Genomic DNA, 10338 nt, shown 5'->3' on the forward strand with positions numbered 1-10338 from the left:
GCTTCAGTTACAAATAGATCTAATCAAATTCAAACAAAATCACATTTTTTAATTTGTATATAGTATAGTTCTAATTCTTCTCACTAAATGTTATTAACCCATTCAGGGCGGGGACCCCTTTTGGTGTTTTAAGCTTGTTATACTTTAGCTATTGAAAAATCGTGCACATTTTTGAACATATATTCACAGCGAATGTTTTTAACTCAAATATTTGATTCTGGGGGGTTCCCTGGAACAACATATTTTTTAGATGGGGGTCGGCGGCCAATTGCATATATTTTTGGGGGTCCTTGACATGAAATAGTTTGAGAAGCACTGACATTTACCCCCCTTTTAAATTGTGTATTAATTATTTATGTGAACATAACCTTGTGATCACTTTCTTCGTTAGTTAGTTATGAACTCAATCTATTGGTTTTATACCTGTATATATACAATTTTACAATTTAGGCATTTAGCAGATGCTCTTAACCCAGAGCGACTTACATTAAGCAAGAACAAAAAGCATGACCAATACATCACATACATAAAAAGTAGTTATCATGAAACATGCGTAAGCTAAGAACATAACAGTGGAATATAAATATGTTGTTTGTATCTGGCCTCGTGGAGAAAGATGGTTGGTGGGTGGGGAGGATTGGGAAGGGAGTTGTGGGAGAAAACTAAAAATCACACCCGTGTGAAGTGAGTGGTGCAACTCCGTGTGGGAGTTGCACCACTGCCACACAGGAACGCACCCAGGAACGCACCCCTGGGTGCGTTCAGACCCACAGGAACGCACCCAGGGTGCCGGCCCGATTCCAGCGAGACACCCCGCGTCCGAAATGGTTGAGAAATGACAGAGTTACCGTGTGGGGGTCCCTCTACTGTACCCTGTACTGTACTGTCACTGTACTGTACTGGCACACCCGAAATCACCATATTATATACAGTAAATTTGTGCGTGTGTGTTTGTGTGTGTATCATGAAAACACATGCCATGATTTTGCAGATGTATATGCACCTATAATATGTGTGTCCTTGTATGCATATCCTTTGTGTGGACATAAATAAATGATTCAAATGTGTGTGTGTGTGTGTGTGTGTGTGTGTGTGTGTGTGTGTGTGTGTGTGTGTGTGTGTGTGTGTGTGTGTGTGTGTGTGTGCGCACGTGAACTGTGCACGTATGGGTGATTCTTGAGAAGTCTCCAATGACTCGCATTGGTCGCTGTTGCAAAAGCCACGATGACTTCTCAAGAATCACACACACACACACACACACACACACACACAGGCTACCGATAGTGGAAGAGATTGCACAGAATTTCGCGAGCCGTTTGGCTGCTTTTTTTGGCATCCCAAAGAGACTTCTCAGGAATCAGCCATACGTGTAGTTACGTGCACACACACACACACACACACACACACACACACACACACACACACACACACACACACACACACACACACACACACACACACACACACACACACACACACACACACACACACACACACACGTCCACATAAACTTACAATACAAGGACACAAATATTTACAAGGTGCTGTACAGAGTGCAATCAGCAAATCCCGGACAAATACCCACACACCCTTCAGGGGTACAAGTAACAGCGTGTGTGTGTGTGTGTGTGTGTGTGTGTGTGTGTGTGTGTGTGTGTGTGTGTGTGTGCACGTATGGGTGATTCTTGAGAAGTCATCGTGGCTTTTGCAACAGCGACCAATGCGAGCGCATTGGAGACTTCTCAGGAATCACCCATACGTGCAGTTACGTGCGCACACACACACACACACACACACACACACACACACAGTGTGGTGTGGGCTTTAAGGTGCAGGGTGACTCATGCAGTTAACGAGGAAGCGTGTCTTTATCTTCAAATGCAGTGCAATTGTGTAATTCTGTGTAATTGTGTAATTCTGTGCTTTTTTACAGTGTTTCTGCTTTTGACATGGCATGACGACACTGCTCCTTCAAGTACATATATATGCACCCCTGAGCAGGAGGGCCACAGAGAAAGAAGTGCCAAGTCTCGAGTCACAGTGCACGGCTTCCATCCACAGCGGACTGGAGAACCACTTCCTCCTGAGACCAATCCAGAACCATCAGCCATCGCAGGTACGCACGCACCAGTGTTGTTTTCGTCGACTAATACTATGACACAAAATGTTCGTCAACTACCTTTTTCCACGGGCGAAAACGGAATAAAAACTAAATGAAAACTAAGACAATTTCGTCAACAAATCAAAACTAGACTAAAATGTTAGGAAGGGACTAGTGGACAAGAGATCCAGTATAAGTCATTTTACAATTAGTTGCATGTTGAAAATAGCCGATCTACAAGCTCACAACACGTCGCGCTGCGTCACGTTGTATGCTTGTAGATCAGCTACTTTCAGCAAGTGAAAAAACAGTCATTATACGACGCCATCAAGGCCCGCCAAAATACATTTTGTTCGACTAAATCAACTGTAGATTTGGTCGACAAAAATCTTATGATAGTTAGTCGACTAAAACTAGAGTAAACACTAAAACATTCCAGGTGGCTAAAATGTGACTAAAACTAAATGAAAACTATTCAAGAGACTAGTCTATGACTAAAACTAAAATCTAAATTTGCTGCCAAAAACAAAACTGGCACGCACGCACGCACGCACGCCTGTCATGTCCAAGTCCATAATATCAGGTCAGGTGTGGGTACTGGGTAGGCATTCTTCTGTGCAGGTATTCGCCAGGTCACGTGTGGAGTATTTAATGTCCTGCAGTGAGTTCCTCCAGTCAGTCTCCTCTGTGTCCTCCTCACAGAAAACTCTTCATCCTCCTCTTCATCATGAAGACTCTGCCTCTGGTGGCCGTCCTCCTGCTGATGCTGTGGACGCCGGCTGAGGGAGGGGTCGTCAACAGCTTCACCGACAACAATCAAGGTTGTCCTCAATTCTTCTTCCCCAACCCGGCGGCCCAGAACCAACGCATCATCCCCAGCATCCTCTTCGGCGTGGATACGACCAACTACGCGACCATCTGCCAGGTGTTTCGCGGCACGCCCAGGTTTGCCACTCTCTATGACAAGAGACGCAGGATTCCCGTGTACTCTGCATACACCTTTGACCCCAATATTAAGAGTGAAGGAAAGGTGAACAGACAATGGAAGACTGAACCTGAGGTGAGTCTCGCATGTAAAAAAAAGTAGTAAATGTACTGTACAAAATAGGTTTACCAGGTGGTCTAGACTAGAGTAGTGTCTGTGGGTTTTCATAAATATTGAACAGCTGCTATTATTATTGTTTCGTTTTTTTCATTTCCTAATGTTTTGGACTTACGAGGTTTCCACCCGACAGTGGCATGTGATATTTGACAGTATATAAAGTTAGGCTATGTAAACAATATACAATGTTCAAATTGGTTGACAAACTGTGATCACGCCACTTTTCAGCTGCACGATCACCAGGCTCTGGATAAAGACTATGCAGCACATACTAAGGACGGCAGCCGTGGTAACGAGGATTACACCAGAGGCCACCTGTACCCGTTATGTTACGGAGAAGGCAAAGATGGCAGACAGTCCACCTGCATTCTCACAAACGCAGCGCCACAGCTCGACAGTCACAACAAAGAATGGGCGACGCAGGTCGAGGAGCCACTGCGATTAGAGATGAAAAGCAAATGCAAAGGGAAAGCGTACACGGTGACCGGGGTGGTTCCGTCAGCGACCTGGCTGCCGATAAAAAGGGGAACACAGACGGTGGCAGAAGGACTGAACGTGCCCAGTTATTTCTGGACCGCCTACTGTTGCGACGGTAAAACCGGCGGCCGTGTTTCCGGAGCCCGTCTGTCAAAGCATAAGGATGTAGCATTAAGAGCAAGTGGTTTCATGGAGAAGATGAACGTGTTTGAATTGGAGAGCAGGCTTCACAGCGAGTACAGTGCATTGTTTGGTAGAATGAAAAAAAGAAAGAGAGGCGACACAGACGCCATTATCCCATATAAGTTGTTTGGAGGGATTGAGGGGTGTGGTGGTCGTGAGTGACCACTGTAGGGTCATGATCCGCATTCGGGCCAATGAGACTGTGGTGTCATGGTGCATTCGGCCAATCAGACTGTGGTGTCATGGTGCATTCGGCCAATGAGACTGCGGTGTCATGATGCATTCGGCCAATGCGATTTAGATTAGCATTGCACGTTTGTCCTATAGTCATGACAACGTGCCACACCATATTTGATCTGTCCAAAGATTTGTCTCCTGTGACCATTTCTGACCAAGGCTATAAGTCATTGATTTTTTTTTATTTATTTTTTTACATGTCATGTGAAAGCAGGGAATCACAGCTTCAAATTGACATATTGGTTGTTCAGTTTGACCTACCAGTTTTGGAGATATGGCTTATATAATCATAATATCTTGCAGAGAAAGAAAACAGGCTTGAAAGGTTCACTTCTGTGGACATTACATCTAGCTACATGTTTAAAGGACAACTTTAGTTTTTTTCAACCAAGGTTCATGTTTTAGGTTGTTATTAGAGAAAGTTAAAGATGAGTGTTGTTTTTTTTTTTCATTTGCTGCTTTCGTTCGTTTTAGGGATTTTAGCTGTTTTTGACATGAGGCGGGGGCATTCGAGCAACCTTGGTTGAAAAAATATATAGTTTGGCCTTTAAGCATTTATTGTCTCCACCAGGCCGAAGGCATGGGGAGAGAGTATGTTTTGCACTCCGTCCGTGTGTGTGTGTGCGTCCGTCCTTCCGTCCGTCCGTTACCAGCTAATCTCCGGCACCGTTATCCCGGTCGATGCCAAACTTTGCACACACACTCCCTGGATGCAAACGATGAACCTCTGCCCCACATTTTCCAGAACGGCCTGTTATAGCGCCACCAGGAGGCCGACTTTTGTAAAACAAATTTTTTGATATTACTCCTCCATATGTTGTCCAGAAATCCCGCAAATCGTTACACAGTATCTCTATAGTCATGTGATCAAGACAGATCTGTCCGATATTGCATATTCCATCCTGATTGGCTAACAGTGGCTTTCAAAATTTGCAGGATTGGCCCGATTTGAACAAAAAGCCTCAAATCTTTCACAGACGTTCCTACTAGGCTGAGGAATATATCCCACCTTTTCACATTGGCCTGTTATAGCGCCACAAACAGGTGGATTTTTGCAAAACACATTTTTTGAACAAAATGCCTCAAATCATCCAATTGCCATCCAAGGCATAAGAAGAAATAGGCACCCTTTTCACATTGGCCTATTATAGCGCCACCAGGAGGCCACAACCTAACCTGCCCTGGTGGAGACCTGTGCCCTGAGGGGCACAGGTTTCATATCATCGTTTCATATCATTTACATGTCGATTTGAGCACATCATCCCTTGACTGGCCAATAGGATTCGGCCAGCCTCTGGATCGGTCATCGCTAAATCCGTATATTCATACGTCTCTAATTGTTTTGATGAATTGAAAATGGTGGGCCCTATTGTAAACAAGTGTAATGCTTTATGGTGTCGTCCACTCAGAGTTAACAGTTGTTGTATTGAGTTGTACTTGAAATGTACTGTAATTCTGCAAACTGTTAATAAATCAATCAATCAATCAATCAAAACCAATCACAACAACTGTGGCGCCACCTTCATCTTAAAAGCAATGTTACAGTGCTATAGAGACATTATTCAGAGAATGGGATTTTCTGGCTTATATGTAACTCTGAATCTTTACAACATTATTTGACTGAGAATCAATACAATTATCTTTCCTTCATTTTTCGGTGTCGTGTCTATTCATTTCGGAGTCCTCTACATTACTATTTGGGTCTATTGAAGTATTTTACGTTGTCTTTTTTTTTCTTTTCTTTTTTTAATTGTCTTAAAAGATGTGTCAAATATAAGACTAAACGGATAAAACACAACGTGAATCAGTTAATCTTACCTGCTGTGTTTCAGTGGTTGAACTGCTAACAAACGTCCTCCTGCTGCTTAACGACAACACTGTTTTGAAACGACATGCACGTTTAAGTTTTCTTTGTATATTAAATGTCAACAGTCAGACGCCATGTTGTTTTAACAAACTTCTTCTCATTGTTCTTCTGTGGATTTTAGCAGCAGCTGCCTCCATACGGGTTGTGCACATGCGCACTGGCGCTGGAGTGTACGTACCTTAAACGGCCAATAGGGGGAGCCATGGTATACCGTAATACTATGCAGCAAATACAATAAATCCCCTTTATTCTTACTCCAGATAATCCAGCTCTTTCCATTCCCTCCTTTCTTCTGTAGGCTACTTCCTGCAGTATAGAATAAGTATGTTCTACTCATCGTTTTGATTGAATACTTTATGAACAGTTTGCAGAGAAAAAAAAGCACAGGGAAGTACAGTTCAATTGATTGATTGATTGATTGATCGATTGATCGAAAAATGTATTAACAGTTTGCAGAATTACAGTACATTTCAAGCACAAACTCAATACAAAGGCTGTTAACTGTGAGTGGACGACCCAATTAAGCATTACACTTGTTTCCAATAGGGTCCACCATGTTCAATTAATCAAAAACATTTAGAGACGTACAAATAGACACTTCTGTATAGACAAAGGACAGAACAGGAATTCATCTTAAAGGAGGTAAAAAGGGAAAAGAAACATATACAGTGAGGGAAAAAAAGGGGTGGGCGGTGGGGGGGATTCACGTTCAGCTCCGTTCATTTGTTTGTTTTCCTTGGAGGAGCTGCGTTGGGTCCCCAAGTCGGCTCCGTGGCCGTACCTTGAGTTGGCTGTGTGGCCGTGACCGTCTCTTTGTTGCTCCGTGGCCGTACCTTGAGTTGGCTGTGTGGCCGTGACCGTCTCTTTTACAAGGTATCCCCCATCCTGTTTATTCAGCTTCAGTTACAAATATAGGCTATCTAATCAAATTCAAACAAAATCTAAATTTTGAATTCTTATTATAATAGTATAGTTCTAAATAAGTCAAATCAGGACATCACATGATGAATGACATGCCCACGCACATCATATTGAGGGGCTTACAAGTATGGCCTAGGCTACAACAAGGGCATGGCTACTGTACAGTCATTCACATCATGAATTAAAATAATGAAGGTACTTATGCATTGCCCGAAGCATAAGTACCTTCAATTCAGCTTTTTAACCCAGTATCTACAATCTGCATTTATTGCCAATTAGAGCTGAGCAGGCTAGCAACACAGCTAGGCCTAAAATAATTGAATTTAACTCTGCATACATGTCTAGCAACACCCAAACAGACTGCTGTACAACCAAACAATAAAGTGCAACTGTAATGCAACAAGTGCAAACTGTATCACTTTACTTTCTTTGAACTTTTTTTTCTAACAAAGTCCTGAACACAGTCACTGTCAGGGACGTGCACACATAGACATCAAAGGCCCATGCCCTTGTACCCGTCTGTAAAACAACTGCCCTCTCCAGACCACGAATGCAGCATTTACCACGGTGAAAGAAATGTAAATGCCGCTCCTATCCATGCCATGCCGGAAGGCAGCATTGATTGATTGATTGATTGAAATATTTATTAACAGTTTGCAGAATTACAGTACATTTCAAGCACAAACTCAATACAAAAACTGTTAACTGTGAGTGGACAACCCAATTAAGCAATACACTTGTTTACAAGAGGGTCCACCTTGTTCAATTCATCAAAATTCATCAAAAGACATTCAGGAGAATTGCTTTTTCCCCCGAAGTCTCCTGAACTGGAACAGTGTTTTTTTGCGTTGAACAAATTTGTTTAGAAATCCATGTCGGTACACCGCATCTCCACTAGCTAAAAGAGTGCCGGGTTGCGTCCCGAAAATAGCTGATCTACAAGCTCACAACGCGTCGCAGCGCGACGCATTGTGAGCTTGTAGATCAGCTATTTTCGCTCGTTTTGTCCAAAGGTGCCCTCCTAACGGGATTTCAGCCCCTGCCCCTCTAATACTATCTGCACGTCCCTGATTAGCAACACAGTAAAATAATTTAATTTAACTCTGCATACATGTCTAGCAACACCCAAACAGACTGCTGTACAACCAAACAATAAAGTGCAACTGTAATGCAACAAGTGCAAACTGTATCACTTCACTTTCTTTGAACTTTTTTGTAACAAAGTAAGTTATTGAACACAGTCACTGTTCAATAACTATAAACTCAGCATTTGTTTTGTAGCAGTTAAACAATTGCTTCACAAAATGACTGAGGTATAATAAAGTCAATTAAATCAGGACATCACATGATGAATGATGCCCACATCATGTTGTTGATGTGGGCACAAGCATTGATATGGCGTAGGCCTACGGCTACTGTATATTCACATCACAAATTAAAATAATGAAGGTACTTCACGGTACTTCAAGGTACTTCCCCGAAGATCCACGCATTTCAGATACACTGTACACTCAAGACTACCTCTGGTCCATAGCTTTCTACAGCTTCTACGATTCTGCCTGCAGGGCAGAATCGTAGAAGCTGTAGAAGGCTATGGACCAGAGCTAACTCAAGACATGCTCCTTATATGGCCAGTACATAATTCATTCCATGTTGATCTGACCCCCCCATGCCAAAGCGCCAGCGCTCGCCCAGCAGTCTGCCGTCAACGAGGCGAATGCGTGCACACGACCTCGCCCTTTATGGCGTCTTACTGGTAAATATTGCTATTTCACAAGCAGATCAGGCTGTATGGCGCCGTTTCACCACTGAACGCTGAACAACTTTCTGCACCAATGGTGAGAGCATTGATTGATTGAATACTTTATTAACAACAATGAAGTGGTGCGATTATACAGTGGCGCTAAAAGAGTAACGCGAAAAATCCCTAAGGGTTTGTTTCCATTGTGGTCCTCCTAGCAAAGCAGCACTTGACTCTAGGATAGGAGAGCAATATGTCAGTCAGTTCAAACCACCTGGTCTGGTTGGGTGTAGGGCGGCCTCTAGTGGGCAAATAGTAGACAGCTCTTCATGAAACCTGCTGCCATCTACATGTATGGACAGCCATTGTGAAAAGTTACTAGTTACTTGTAGATTTTGATTATTATTACAAAACATAGAGGTACATGACTGTACTATACTGGAGACAAGTATTTTCAAAGTGCAGTACTTTTACTTCTACTCCATCTTGGATCCAAATATTGTACTTTTACTCCGCTACAATTATTTGAAAATGTTAGTTACTAGTTACTTTGTAGATGTTAATTATTATTACAAAACATAATGGCTTAATTTCGGCCATTTGAAAATAGCCGATCTACAAGCTCATAGATCTGCTATATATTGAGCTTGTATAGGTCTGCTATTTTTCAAAGATTATTTATACAAACTTGAAATGGGACATTCTGCATTACGTTTACTTTTGGTACTTTAAGTACATTTTTAACTCAAGTATTTCTATATTGCAGTATTGATACGTTTACTTAAAGTAAAAACAATGTGAGTACTTTTTCCACCACTGTGAAAATATAACTTTATTAACTACATACAGCAGAGGTGCCCAAAAGGTAGATTGTGATCTACCAGTAGATCACAAAGGCTGTGCAGGTAGACCACATGACATGCCCCAAAATAATTATAATTAAAATACAAAAACAAAAGTTGAACCCCTCTTTTTGACATCTGCCACTTAAGGTGACTTGATTGATTGACAAGAAGGGCCTGTTGGCTCCCTTCACGGCTTTGTGGCAGCGGTGGCCGGAAGGTCGCCAGTTCGAATCAGCGGTCCGACACGTTAAAATTACCACCGCTGAAGTGCCCTTGAACAAGGCATTGAACCACTACGATGAAATGTGTTCTATGAGCAGGGCATGGCTGGAAACAAGTTCTTGAGCTTAGCCCAGATACCCTGGGTAAATATAGTAATCATTTCATTTCATTTCATTCTAAATGTAGGGAAATGCTTTGTTTTCCAGAAGAACCTGAAAACCTACCACTTCCAAACAGAATGGGGGCAAGGCTTTTTTCCCCACTATTTCATTTTCTAAGTGTGTTTAAGTGTGCTGCTATTCCAAACCTCCCTCAGTTTTTATTTATTTATTTTTATTCGGGGTGGGTAGATCATGTTGGGCTGGTCATTTTAAGGTGTGGGCACCCCTGACATACAATATCTCTGTGCCCAGACATAAGATGGTTTTGTCCCCGAAGCTACAGTATGGTCTTCCAGGCTCAGGGTGGAATCCTAGCAGAGCCATGTCTTGAATTATTTCCTACTAATCCAGGCTCGATACATCCTTCTTTACATAGAGCCGAGCTAAGGGCACACATTGGATTTGGCAGAAGGTTGAAGTTAGAATATTTCACCCAACAGTTCAGCATCATTTGAAGCCTTATAGGCTCTGTTTCTGACAT

Source organism: Electrona antarctica, assembly GCF_951216825.1.
Source record: "Electrona antarctica genome assembly, chromosome: 20".
Classification (NCBI taxonomy): Eukaryota; Metazoa; Chordata; class Actinopteri; order Myctophiformes; family Myctophidae; genus Electrona; species Electrona antarctica.